Raw genomic sequence first — 15491 nt, forward strand, 5'->3', positions numbered from 1 at the left:
CCGGAATCTTAGGCCTCGAGGGCAAATCCAATATGGTCTGTGCCAATTACTCCCGACGTTTGATATATATACGGCGACTCGGCGCCCAAAACTTTTCCGACATTTATCCCCCAACTCGCAATTTCCGAGACTTTCATACATAAGTTGCGCAATAAACTTAAAGTGTAACTTCTGATACAATACCTGAGATTAACATAAAACCGGTCCGACCAGTCACGCGTTTTCATCTCGGCGAAATTCACAGTTACTGATGTACTTACTTACAGCGAGCAGCGGAGGTTGCGAAGTAAGCGCTGTTGAAAGTAATTCGCAGTATTCGCACGCAACTCTACATATTCCCAAGATAGTAAAGCTTGATTATTGAGCGTGATATTTTTGTTGCTCACTGTTCTGGCTATCAGAAAAATTACCTCGTTTATTTCACCTGACGACTGCCTGGAATAAATAACAAACAAGGCTATCTGTACTTAGCTGTGTAGGCGGAATCTGTTCATGCGAAGTAAGTAGGTACCTACCTAGTACATACTTGTATTTCGGCGGAATCGCTCCCAGGCCAGCGATATATTATCAGCACATACCGACTTCGCTAGCGTTTGCTTCAGGGAAAACCAGTATAAGCGCTCCGCTATTACGCATTGTTGTCATTGATTTCTAGGACGCAGATAGACTGGATAATCTGAGTTAAAACCTCGGAAAGACGTGAGAATAGCGTCAGTTAGGTAGTCGTAGCGACGCAAGCACTGGGGGGAGTGGGGGGCCGCCTGCGCGCGCCTCATCGATCTCCGAATCATCCCCCCCCCGCCCTCATCATCCCCCCTACGTCTCCCGCTTCATCCCCGACACGTGTACGCCACATCACCGGGATAACTCATTTTGTAACATGAATCTGATTAACTCCATCAATTTCAGCTATGGTTTTGTTCAGGAATTTAACAAAATGGCGGAGTCCTAAGTCTATAAACGGCGACTAGTTTTTGCTCGCAAATGTTACATCAGCTCAGCCACGCGAACGGTAACATGTGACTGCCTCCATTTTATTACTAAGAAGTTATACTTCTTAACCAACTACAATAATATAAATATTAAACAGCCTTATTGCTAAAAGTCTGTTCTATAAATTATAGTAAAGTAAGACTGGATTAATTTTGGACAAGGAAAGAAAACAAGCCTAATGAACCAAATCTTTTCTTTATTCAACAAACTTATGAATCTTATCAGGCTACAGGAAAGCAAAACTGAATCCCATAAAATAAATCCACTGTACAAAGTAAAACGCAAGGCTCACAAAGCAAATCAAGTTAATCCGTCAGCACCAAAAGGGAAGTCATAGAGCGTTTCTCATTGGGCGAGCGGCAAAATTCGTAGGGATCAGGTTTGGGGCGCTCGCGTGCTGACGGAAGGAGAGGGGCGGTGCAGCTGGTGCATCGGGCCCCCGGCCCCCGCGCCGGCCCATTGCCAAGTTCAATGCCAAGGTCATGCGCGCGCGACTGCGGCTGCGCGCCACACGGCCGCAATGCAGGAGCGGCCGGCGTTCGGCGCGACCGGCCGTCAGTGCCTCACGAACCGCGCCGTACGCCGCACTTTTCTCCTAACTCACCTGTTAAAACCCCGAAAACTAGTTGGTTAACTCAGTGTGTTTGGAATTTGACATGTCGGTTCAGTATGTGCGTTGCCGCGACGTCGCGCCAAGCCAAGCTTCACCTGTTATGCAACACTTCCTCATATCAAACATCCGTCTTGGTAAGTATAAGCAACAACTGTTTGATTCCTTTCGGGTGATTTCTTTAAACGTTCCGACACTTTAAGTACCAATGAAGCTTAGTAATTTATTCTGCAATCTAGGGGGTTGTCTGCCTGTCTGGTCAATTTTGTTCAATAAACAGTACAGTTATTACTAAGGTGTTAAAATTGCATATTTTTCATTTAGTCTAATGGATCAAGGAAAAATTACGGCCTTCGTATATGTTATACCTACGTGTATTGCGGTCATATTTGTATTTTACATTAGACAGTAAATACCTATGTGTGTGTCCGTCCTCTAAGTGACTCAGCTCAAGGCTCTCTTATCATTGCTAATAGATACGAAACAAATAGGAAACTCAATTCCATAAGTAACAGCTCACAGAAACGGCTGAAAGCTAAGAATAACTTGTTTCAGAGTTGTAAGGTAAATAGCTCATTACGATTCAATTCACGTACAATTGATCGCATACTTAAGTAAACTTTATAAAAATAGCATGCGGCTTATTTGAAACAACTTTGCCATCTTTAAATGTCAAGTTATCCACTTCATTATCATTATTGTTGTAGAAAGATTTCTAATTTATTGATTAATTCAGTTTTTATTATATTGGATATCTCTCTCTTTATCTCTCTTCTTCTCTCATCTTAGCATATAAATGTCTAGTTCTATCTACTTAACAAGTCTTTGCAAAGTGTGCATACAATTTTATACGCCTACCTTTTCAACTTGACAAGACCATATTTCAAAGAGTTCTCAAGGCCTAAAACTGAGGAATTCTGAGATGGCATCCCAAATTTCTAAGCCAAGGGCATCAACAAATCGACTAAGGGCCCACTCTGTATCCTGTTGTATCGAGCAGTCGCAAAAAATGTCGAGCGCTCAGTTCAAGGTGATCGGGTGATCCCAGCCGACGCTTTCGTGTACCGCTTCTATAATCGCTAGTTGCTGTCGAGATTTTGCCAAACATTGGGATGAAAATTGTTCATTCTTTTTCGTTCAGTTTCGCTTTGTAGGCAATTCTCTCTATACACAAGTTATGGTCCCGTAGTTATAATAAAAATTCATTGTAATAACAGTTACTCTTTTCTGTACATTTCGCTAAGACAGTGTAACGTCATGGCATTTCCAGCTTCTTCCTATACCGACATTTAACATTTCCCAAGAAATGGTGTTCCGGAGATTTCAAAGATATATCTGAAGATACAAGGCTGTTGTCAACGTAATCTTTAGCAGAACCGGTTCTGCATTCTTCGCCAAGGCTACATAATTACAGGCATGGGTCAATCGCACTATTTCAGTGATTTCAGTGTAAATGGTTTATCCGTTACTTTTTTTTTTAAAAGAAGCCTCAGGGTCTGCCAGCTCAATTGGTTGATAATATTAAAAGTCTTACCTGTCTCGGTTTGGGTCACTTCTCGCCACTTGTTAAGATTTATATTAATCTATCAATATTAATTGGGACTATCCCTGAACCTTCGGACAAGGTCCAATTGAGATTATGTTGCCGAAGGTAAAACAGATGATGGAAAATCGCACAGGAAAAACTTATGTTCGGATTGATCACATATGTGGTGGTACCCACTGTATGCAGCATGTTGTATCAACACATCAATATTTTTATACACGCGGCATCAACTCTTCTAAATCGATTTGTGTCATAGTCTAGTCTCAAAAACTGACAGAATTACTCATGGGGCCTCCCACATGGCGGCGTCGCCTTGAACCCGCGCTCGCGCGCGAATAACAATACCCGAATACACAAAAACATGCATGTCTTCTTTCAGATCATTATCAGTCCAGCGCGTTTTAGTCAGACTTAGCAACTAACTTTACGAAGTCTAACAAAGAATTGATCGTCTGCGATAATATGTTCCACGTTAAAGCGTGCTTATATATAAAGACGCTCTTATAACCCTGAAAATAAGGTAGTGTGTGCTTCGTTATGTGACTAAAATATATATTTCCAATGGGTACTTACAAAGCCGCTTTGTACAAGTTTGAAGACATCGAGTGAAAACATACTAAGACTGCAGGCAGGTGTTGTTTCTGTTGACAATCTTATATTATGACGAGTCGAAAAATGTCGAGTGATAATGGAGTAAAATCACGTCAGTGGCCGTTTTAAGAAGCAAGTATATCGCAATAGATCTGATATGGTTGAACAGACTTTAAATGTTACCGCTTTTCAAACCCATATGGAAGGGCATTACAATGAGAACAATAATAATTTACATCCGACGAACACTTTTTTATTATATTTTCCCTCTATTTGTCTACAACAAATAGGCATGGCAACTAAATACGTAAAAGATAATTCAAATTTTGCGTTGTTGGCAACAAACTTATAGGATCTTACTTAGTTTGGTGTTGACAGAGTAACAAAGAAGCCCTACAATATAGTTTTCCCCACAACAGCTAGTAAAGCCTCTCCTGATTGTTCGAAAACGGATGAGAAAGTTGCATTTTATCCACATGTGGGGCAAAGTAACCAAATGCAAATATTGAGTTGTTTCCTTAATGTTGGATGGTAGAATTGACTTTTAAATGAAGAATGATAAATATTTAATATTAACATTCATTTTGAATTGATTTGCTTTGATTTTGTTTGATATTTTACATAGTATTTTACTCGGTGGCAAAATTTGCACGAAATCAATATTAGCACGAGAAGTTAAACAACAACTTTGCCCCCTTGTAAAACAAATAACTATTGTAGAATGTTTACTAAATCTATTTAAAGATGGTTACTAATTAAGATGAACGTTAGCAGTCTTATTTTCAAACATGACATCCGAAATATGAAGGCTTCTTTGTCATATACACAAGGATTTCGATCGGAAGGAATTATTGGGTTTAGAGGCTTTTTCGTACGGACAGTTTCCTTTGAAATAATGAGCTTCTAATCTTTTTGACAATGGCAAGAGCGAGAGATCGTTGACTAAACTTAGTGGCCGTGAGTCAATGTTTACACGTTTAGCTCAGCTGAAATATGAACTGATCAATAAACTGATTCGAGGAAAGCAATGAAAACCTGTTGTAATTCACTACAAACATTCCAAAAGTTCTTTGTGGATGAAATTAGCTTGTTTTTGCGCTAAATCCGGTCCCGTAGTGTAATAAATGCGCACGTATCGAATAAAGTACCTACATTTATTCAGTGCAGTCGACGAAACATGTGTTTCGAAAAAGTATGAATCAGAATGCAGAACGCAGGTTCTACTAGAATAGTAAGTAACAGCAATGCAGATCCAGTATTAGATCACTCGATAGAAGTCCCTATCTAGTAGGTATCTATTTTGTTGAGCGTCACATTGTGCAATAAGGAATATCTTATCCAATGTGTCTGGCATTTCCTGAAATCAACTGACCTCTGAAGTAAGCTTCAAAGAATCGCTACAATTGATATTTGTCTGGTCAAAGCAACGCATGTCCAGCATCATCATCAGCATATTCTAATCTATTTTAAAACATAAATCCAGCACGATTCGCAACACTGTCCAACTGCATTTAGCCGAAAGGCATCTCACACTAAACTAAATACGATTTACGGTTCATGGATCCACTAGAGAACATTCAACAATAATAGGTTCTGCAGCTGAATATGGTCATCCCATTGACATTTCCACTTGTTATATCGGCGAGAACCTGTACTTTGCTGGATCACCACATTAGCAAAGAGGATATAATAAGATAGAGCGGTACTGTCATAGTACATTTTGTAACCACTGTAACTTCACTGCCATCTATCGACATACTTTAAAACTAAAAATGAAGATTTATAAAAACACGTTAAAATGTATTTAAATATGGATAAATGATTTTTTTATTTGCATTAATTATTTTTATATGATTTTGACCCATGTTCTATCACTGATATGCGTTACAATTGTTAAATAACAAACGAAACCGTCAACGCCATCTATACGACAGTAGGCCAAAGCTAGTGGCGCCCTCTGATCGAGAATCAAATTTTCTTAATTTTCGAGGCACGTTTTTTCCTTAGACTGTATCCATCTATTACGGAGTTATATCTATCTTTGACATTAGTAATACTGTCCTCGAGCGAAAGACCCAATCCAATATACACGTATCTCATTGAGCGGTTACAAAAATGTATTCGTATACATCAACAAAAATAATCAATATTTACGCCTTTCACTCGGCATCCGACCTGTTTATACCTACTTGCTCTTAATCCGACCTTGGCCAAAAATAATATGCATTTATTTTATAATATGCATTTGCATCATACATAAGTAGGTATCGCAACGCAACGCTATCAGCTGACGAGGACGCGTCACCGTGACGTCTGGTCACCAACAACATGGCCGCCAACGTAGTGCTTCTCATATGTGCTGTAACTCCATTTGAAAACTCGTTTAATAATACACATTGTTCCCATGCGATTAGGTAGAAAATTGAATGAGTTTTCAATTGTAGTTACTGCTTTTATATTGAGTGAAACAGCAATATGGCTGAACGTAATGCGTTACTGACGACTCGTATTACCCTATTGGTACTTGTTTTTCATACTCGCCGCTATCGATCATTAATGTACTTTTTCAGTTAAATACTATGGGCTATGTTCATGACGTTTTAATGATCGCTTGGATTGTTTTTAGTTTCTGCTATGCTAAAGATTCCTATACAATAACAAAAAAACAAATCACCCAAATAAAAACATGAACATTATGAAATGGCAAGATAGCCGAAGTTTAACTCTAATTTTGGTGTCATCGCCATACCAATAATAAAATAAAACACTACACCTTATAAAACAAAGTCTCCTGCCGCGTCTGTCTGTTTGTGTGTATGTATGTTCGCGATAAACCCGAAAACTTCTGAACGGATTTTCATGTCGTTTTCATCTATCAATAGAGTGATTCTTGAGGATGGTTTAGGTGTATAATTTGTTAAGGTTTTGTGTATCCCGTGCGAAGCCGGGGCGGGTTTCTAATCTTGGATAAAGCCCCTAATCAAACAAAATTAACATTGTTGAAACAGATGCTCATTTTTGGCATGAGCGCAAGATGAAGATGACAGACTTATTTGTTTTGAAAACAATGATTTATCTTGATGCTTAATTGGTTTCATCGCAACATTTGCCGAAACTAATTTCAAAAGACATTGTAAATTGTTGAAGGGACTAGCCAATTTACAAACTTCTATAGAAACTTATAATGTATGGAAATGTTCACGGGGCTTTTCGACCGCAACTGTCATCCCGATTATTTTTCCGTTTTGATTAGCGTTTGTCAATAAGTAAATTATTGTAATTTTACGGCCCCTAATTTTCTACTAATTGTACTTATCACAATATGAACCGGGACATACCATGCTGAGAATATATAGCGGCGGGAGTAGGGGGAGAGGGAGGGAGGGTAATGTTTGAATACTGTAACCGAAAGTATCTTGCCACGAAACCTTCAAAACTATTCATAAAATACATAATGATTGCGTTACATAAAAAAATAGTTATACACCGGACTCGTCGAATGTTGATCCCTGACAATAAATTTTTATTAGGGTTCCGTAGTCAACTAGGGTAGGGTACCTCCCATTCACGTAAAGTGGGGGTGATTTTTTTTTGCTTTAACCCTATGGTGTGGGGTGTCGTTGGATAGGTCTTCTTTCAAAACGAATAAGGGTCGTCAACGATATTTTTTTGACAAATAAATATTTTACGAAATAAACGATCTGTAAAAAAATGTGCCAAATAAAGAAGTAAGATTGTTCAGTGGCAATCTTTAAACTTCTTCATGTGTTGGCATCTGCCAACACATGAAGAAGTCTTTTTATGCAGACACACAAGACACGCTTCGCGTTCGCGAGTTGTTCGCTTACGTAATAGTACAGCGGCCAGATGGCCTAAAACACCATTCGATGTGACTGGACAGTATACTACCGACAAGTACCGACAAGTACCGACAAGCCGAAGTTTAACTCTAATTTTGGTGTCATCGCCATACCAATAATAAAATAAAACACTACACCTTATAAAACAAAGTCTCCTGCCGCGTCTGTCTGTTTGTGTGTATGTATGTTCGCGATAAACCCGAAAACTTCTGAACGGATTTTCATGTCGTTTTCATCTATCAATAGAGTGATTCTTGAGGATGGTTTAGGTGTATAATTTGTTAAGGTTTTGTGTATCCCGTGCGAAGCCGGGGCGGGTTTCTAATCTTGGATAAAGCCCCTAATCAAACAAAATTAACATTGTTGAAACAGATGCTCATTTTTGGCATGAGCGCAAGATGAAGATGACAGACTTATTTGTTTTGAAAACAATGATTTATCTTGATGCTTAATTGGTTTCATCGCAACATTTGCCGAAACTAATTTCAAAAGACATTGTAAATTGTTGAAGGGACTAGCCAATTTACAAACTTCTATAGAAACTTATAATGTATGGAAATGTTCACGGGGCTTTTCGACCGCAACTGTCATCCCGATTATTTTTCCGTTTTGATTAGCGTTTGTCAATAAGTAAATTATTGTAATTTTACGGCCCCTAATTTTCTACTAATTGTACTTATCACAATATGAACCGGGACATACCATGCTGAGAATATATAGCGGCGGGAGTAGGGGGAGAGGGAGGGAGGGTAATGTTTGAATACTGTAACCGAAAGTATCTTGCCACGAAACCTTCAAAACTATTCATAAAATACATAATGATTGCGTTACATAAAAAAATAGTTATACACCGGACTCGTCGAATGTTGATCCCTGACAATAAATTTTTATTAGGGTTCCGTAGTCAACTAGGGTAGGGTACCTCCCATTCACGTAAAGTGGGGGTGATTTTTTTTTGCTTTAACCCTATGGTGTGGGGTGTCGTTGGATAGGTCTTCTTTCAAAACGAATAAGGGTCGTCAACGATATTTTTTTGACAAATAAATATTTTACGAAATAAACGATCTGTAAAAAAATGTGCCAAATAAAGAAGTAAGATTGTTCAGTGGCAATCTTTAAACTTCTTCATGTGTTGGCATCTGCCAACACATGAAGAAGTCTTTTTATGCAGACACACAAGACACGCTTCGCGTTCGCGAGTTGTTCGCTTACGTAATAGTACAGCGGCCAGATGGCCTAAAACACCATTCGATGTGACTGGACAGTATACTACCGACAAGTGGTATCGTTGTGTTCGGTAGAGTCCACTGAGTACTACGAAATAACAACTTGTCACTTTCTAAAAGTGTGGGAGGGATAACTGAGACGTCACAAAATCGGCAGTACAAAGTTTTTAAGTTTTTTCTTTTAAACATACCATGTGGGGCACCAAATAAAAGGGCTTTGTGAGTAGATTACAAATATATAACATACTCTAACATTTTCACTAGTTGGTCTAACAAAATATTAGAAAATGATCAAAAAAAATCACAATTCAGAGTTGACTTTGAACTGCTCTAAATTGAATATGGCTGAATGGATTAGTCCAAATATTATACAATATGACTGTGAATATCCTTTATATCATGTCTAAAAATAATTAACCAGATATATCCAAAAATAAGAAAAGTACATCAAGTTGAATAACACTATAATTTTCTGTTATACTATACCAAAATAAATACATACATTAGACCAGTAAATTATACAGTTATTCAACTTCATATACTTTTCTTATTTTTCGATATATCTGTTTAATTATTTTTAGATATAATATAGAGGATATTCACAGTCATTGTATATAAATTTTGAACTAATCCATTCAGCCATTTTCAATTTAGAGCAGTTCAAAATCAACTCAGGATTGTGAAATTTTTGAGCGTTTTCTAATAATTTGTTAGACCAAGTAGTGAAAATGTTAGACTATGTTATATATTAAAATATTTAGATATTTGAATGTTTTGGCGTGCCAAAAGCGACTAAAAATAATAGTAAGTAAAAACCGTACTGATCTAAATATTTTGAAATATGTCTCACGATAGTTATATATTTGTAATCTACTCACAAAGCCCTTTCATTTGGTACCCCACATGGTATTTTTAAAAGAAAAAAGTTAAAAACTTTGTACTGCCAATTTTGTGACGTCACAGTTATCCCCCCCACACTATTAGAAAGTGACAAGTTGTTATTTTGTACTCAGTAGACTCTACCGAACACAACGATACCACTTGTCGGTAGTATACTGTCCAGTCACATCGAAGGGTGTTTTAGGCCATCTGGCCGCTGTACTATAAGACGCAGCGGTAACAGCACCGGAGTCTCAAGTTATATTGAGGATCATCAATTTTTTTTTAAGGCCCAGGAGGGGGGTTTAGGTACTTCTCTCACTCTCACTGAGCGTAAGCGTCAGCGAGATGACTGTGCATGCCCGGGATCGCCGATATCGTGTTTTTGAATTTTATTTTTTTTGTAAGTTGTAACAAAAATGAAATTGCGCGTTTTTATTGATTGTGTCACAACACAAGCCTTCTTGAGCTTACCGTGGGACTTCGTCAATTTTTGTAAGAATGTCCTTATAATATTTATTTATTGATATACTTATTTTAAGCTTTTGTGTTTTAAGTTGCGTTTTAGACTGTGTTCGTGATTTTTTATCGAGCGAAAACCAAGAAATCTGATTTCGAATCGATGTTAGGTACTGGAGACAGGCCTCAAGATTGCCAATTTAATTTTAAGGAACCGTAATTGTAATCTAAAAAAGGACACTGGTTTTTAAAACCTCACCTTAACCCATTAGCGCCCACGCCCACTTTTTGGAACCCACCATTTTTTTATGCTGTTAATAGGTAGAGTTACAGTAGAAAATCGAATTTAACACAGTAACCCAGGTGTACCCAAGTAGGTAAAATGGGCGGTAATGCGTTAAGGTTCTTATAACTTTTTGCAATATTGAAAATCAAGGAATGTCTGATTGTAAGCACGTGTTCCAGAAATAGAACGCAACCTTCGCGCGACTATCTTGCAAAGCATCCGGTCATCTCGTTGTATAGTTACCTCCATTCACCTAAGTGTCATTCCGAATCGCTTAACGACCACGGGCGAATTGAAGGCCCACTGTAACGTTGCATGCAACCCTGATGCCAATTGTAACTTAAAAATTTTAACCTTACATAATATGTTACATAATACATGGTGATGGATGCAGCCTACACAACAAAAAAACCAATAATTTTATGCATAATAAAGGGGCCCACTGACTATCAGTCCGCCGGACGATATAGGCCTGTCAGTTAAAACAAAAATTTGACAGTTCCGAACAACTGGCAGGCCGATATCGTCCGGCGGACTGATAGTCAGTGGGCCCCTTTAGATAAAATCGATTTGGTCCTGTATAACTATTTTGATCGTAAATAATTACACTTCTCATTTTTTTATTCATTGCGCAGTATTTTAGTTTTAAAAAATTACATTTGTTTTAAGACTGAATAGCGGAAAATTTGGAAAAGTTGATGATTTTTAGTATGTACTTTAGGCGGTTATTTTTAGGGTTTGCAATTATTTTATATTTAAAATCTTTATTATAGGGATATTACAGATAGTGTAAATTTATAATGGTACATGGTATGATTTTTCATATATCTTTTAACGATAATTGTATATTTACATAAATTATGATTTACCCTATGTAAATTCTAACGCTGATTTAGCTGTAAAAATGGATGTTTTAATTTTTATTTTATTTTTCCCAGAATCAGTAAACAATTATGTAACACATTTATTGGCCCGGTTAAATTAAGGGTTTCGCCTTCGAATGAGAGATAATAAGGTGGAAACTCGTATACACCTTCGTTATGACGTATTAAAGGTTCTCTTAAAAATCGACACATAGATCGTGTGCGCGTCAGAAGTTATTCAAGGTCAAATGTCATACAAATCGGTGTTTCGCGGATAATAAAATTTCTATAGCTCTGATGTTATTTATATGTAGGAAAGAGTTGTAGAGACTAAAATTTGCGACAATTAGGCACCAAATATTTATTAATAATAAAATAAATTGGTATTTATTGTAAATAAATTGGTATTGGTACAATTCATTGTGTATTTTTTCAATGTCAATATCCAGGGAGGGAAATGTGAACTACGTTTGTACGGAGAAGCGGTCATCCACTATCCTCTTAAGTATATTATTTTTCTGGGATTTTTTCGCATTTAGATATAATTATACGTGATACGTGGAATTGCCCAGAATGTATCGTGTGAATAGCTATCAATACGAGATGTAAATAGGGTATCGGAAGCGATTGGCAGATTTCCCGGATATTGCCTGTGCATTTAGGAGCTCGATACGATTTCAGTGGAATCTCATTTGCCTGCCAATTTATTTGTATCAATCTCATATGCTTAGGTGAAGTAGGTTCAGCCAGCAGATTTTTTGAAAAATCGTAGCGCTTTTTCAGATCATAATACGGAGCTAAAAATATGAATAGCACTTTTGAGGCCTTTTTAGGGTTCCGTACCTCAAAAGGAAAAAAACAGAACCCTTATAGGATCACTCGTGCGTCTGTCTGTCTGTCACAGCCCATTTTTTTCAAAACTACTGGACCAATTGAGTTGAAATTTTGTACTCATATGTAAATTTGTGACCCAAAGATGGACATGTAACGTAAACAAATGAATTTTAAACATGGGGGCCACTTTTAGGAGTTAAATGAGAAAATTAAAAAATGTGTTTTTCAAACTATATCGTGTTACATGTCAAATGAAAGACCTTATTTTAAGAATCTCAAATTTTTTTTTTTGTAATTTTAAAATAAATAGTTTAGAAGTTATTAAAGAAAATAGCCAAAAAATAACCCCCCCCCCCCTTTATCTCCAAAACTACTGCGTCTAAAGTGTTGAAAAAAATACACATATAGTATCTTATATATAGATGACAGGAAAATCTATTGGAAATGTGCAGTCAAGCGTGAGTCGGACATAATTAATTAGTTTTTGATCCGACCCCTGGGTTTTTAAAGACATTTCACTCACGTTACTCATAAAAAAATACATTGTAAAATTGTGTGTGTACGGACTACGGAGCCCTTGGAACGCGAGTCCGACTTGCACTTGGCCGGTTTTTAGTAACTTCATCGATTCGAAACCTGATTCGAACATAGGTCTAAAACGCGCCATAAAATGTTGTAATAATTTTTCACAAAAGCTAAAAAATATGAAAATTGCTTTTAAGAATGCGCCATTTTATTTTCGATCGAACTCAACGATTACTTTTATTATTGTTAAAACTTACTAAATATATATGTTTAGTAAAAAAACCGGCCAAGTGCGAGTCGGACTCGCGCACTGAGGGTTCCGTACTTTTTAGTATTTGTTATTATAGCGGCAAAAGAAATAAATTATCTGTGAAAATTTCAGCTGTCTAGCTATCACGGTTCATGAGATACAGCCTGGTGACAGACAGACGGACAGACGGCCAGACGGACAGCGGAGTCTTAGTAATAGGGTCCCATTTTTACCCTTTGGGTACGGAACCCTAAAAAACATGATATCCGCAATCCCAGACACGCACAGCCGTCTCGCTCACGCTTACGCTCAGTGAGAGTGAAAGAAGAACCGAACCCACGGGGCTAGTATTTTTAATAAATAAAAAACACCAAAACTAAGTACCTACTCCATGAAAGTCACACATACCTAAAAATAGAACAAACAAAAAATATACACCATATACACATACATACACACCCTGACAAGCACCATGCATATGCTCACACCCATACACCCACATTCACACTAACACAATTTAAAGTTAGACTACCTATATAATCCCAGGCCTCAATTGTTACAAGTTACAAACTACATATAATGATGATGATGAGTTCCAAGATACAGGCTCAGCTAGTTAAATACTTACGAGTATTCTCTACTACAAACTTTCTATGTAATTATACAAATATTGAGTGAGATAATGCTACCGCTATAATTAATTAGGTATAGCAACAATCCATTTCAGAACTCCGTCAACGTGTGTTCGGAGTGCTCGGACCAAAAAATAAACAATGATCACTGCCAAAACGTGTCTTCTTCGTCTGAAGTAAAAAGATAGTAAGCGCCGTAGTAGATACCATAAAACCATTCAACGATACCTGGGCTATAGCCGCGAAAATAGAAGTTCGTAAATTGCGAGCATCTCTCTCTGTCACTAATTACGCCTTCATTGGAGTAAAAGAGAAAAATCCCTGCACCCTAAAAAGGGACATCGGTTTTGTTATCTAATTATCTACGTATTGAAACTTGGATCATAGTTGGATGGTTTCACGGTACGCTGAATAGTGAATACCATAATCAAAACAAACTAGGTAACCATTCGTAAACCTTGTGATAATATTATATGTAATTAGGTCTACATAATATAATGGTCATTGTATTGCTGTATGTACATAAAACTGGCCTGTACCTGTACATGTTTGCTTCTGATATCAAAAAGTATGGCGTCACCACACGTGTAGTGTAGTGTTATCATTATTTATTATGGTGATAATAAGTAGGTACTTATAGTCACCTGTATGATAAGATTAAACTATTTGGAGCTCTATTGTTCAATGCAAATCCCAATAACATTGTCATATATAACGAAGTTGCATTTTTGTGTCAGTCATTTGGCCCAGTATCATAAATAAAAAAAAAATATTCCAGACAGGCAGTAGTCAGAAAATTTTAAACAGAGTCAGGTGTGTAGGTATTATAATAGTTATATTTGTTTTACAAGGGAGCAAAGTTGATGCCCGAGCAAGGGAAAGATTCCAAAATTGAACCACGAGCGTAGCGAGTGGTTAGAAAAATGTCTTGAATGTTGCGAGGGTTTCAAGGCAGCACTAAATTTTTCACCACACCAACACAAGGAAAATACTGTAAAATATCAAACAAAATCAAAGCAAATCGATTCAAAATGAATGTTATTAAATATTTATCATTCAAAATCATCATTTAAATATAAATTCTACCAGCAAACATCCTTATGTTGGCTACGAAATAGCCTCTAGACTCTAGACCCAATAATTCCTTCCGTTCGAAATCCTTGTGTAAATGACAAAGAAGCCTGCAAATTTCGGATGTCGTGTTTGAAAATTCTTAAGACTGCTAACGTTCATCTTAATTAGTAACCATCTTTAAACAGATTTAGTAAACATTCTACAATAGTCATTTGTTTAACAAGGGGGCAAAGTTGTTGTTTAACTTCTCGTGCTAATATTGATTTAGTGCAAATTGCCAAATTTTGCTACCGAGTGACATACAAAATTTTTCACCACACCATCACAAGTAAAATACTATGTAAAATATCAAACAAAATCAAAGCAAATCAATTCAAAATGAATGTTATTAAATATTTATCATTCAAAGTCATCATTTAAAAGTCAATTCTACCAGCCAACATAAGGAAACAACTCAAAATTTGCATTTGATTACTTTGCCCCACATGTAGATAATATGCAAATTTCTCATCAGTTTTTGAACAATCAAGAGAGCTTTTACCAGCTGATGTGGTGAAAAATACTTTTGCTGCTACAGGAACATATCAGGTGGATTGAAACTGGTTACTTGTATACGGGGCAACTTGTCATAAAAATCTCTCCTTTGAAAACTAGTGTGAAAAGTAGGTATACCGAGTTACCGTGTGATCCCACTTTATCTAAGATCCGTCTGATGTTAAGCCGTCGTTTTCAAGCTGTTCAGGATAATATAAACGTACATTTAGACAAGCTTCGTTGTCTCAAATTGTTAATAGTGATTCTCAAACTTTTGTTCGTGGCTACCCCCTTGTGTATTGGGAAATTCTATATGCCCATGCCCCCTT

General features: G+C 37.0%; 1 long non-coding RNA gene across 1 annotated transcript in view; it reads left to right on the plus strand.

Moving 5' to 3' along the window:
* Positions 1 to 1180: 1180 nt before the first annotated feature.
* The window catches only part of LOC134748641 (uncharacterized), a 70686-nt gene continuing 56375 nt past the window's right edge, over positions 1181 to 15491 (plus strand). The window contains exon 1 of the long non-coding RNA XR_010128423.1: positions 1181 to 1740. This is a non-coding gene — a long non-coding RNA (uncharacterized LOC134748641). The remainder of the gene's footprint in view (positions 1741 to 15491) is intronic.

The sequence above is a fragment of the Cydia strobilella genome, chromosome 16, assembly GCF_947568885.1.
Source record: "Cydia strobilella chromosome 16, ilCydStro3.1, whole genome shotgun sequence".
Lineage (NCBI taxonomy): Eukaryota > Metazoa > Arthropoda > Insecta > Lepidoptera > Tortricidae > Cydia > Cydia strobilella.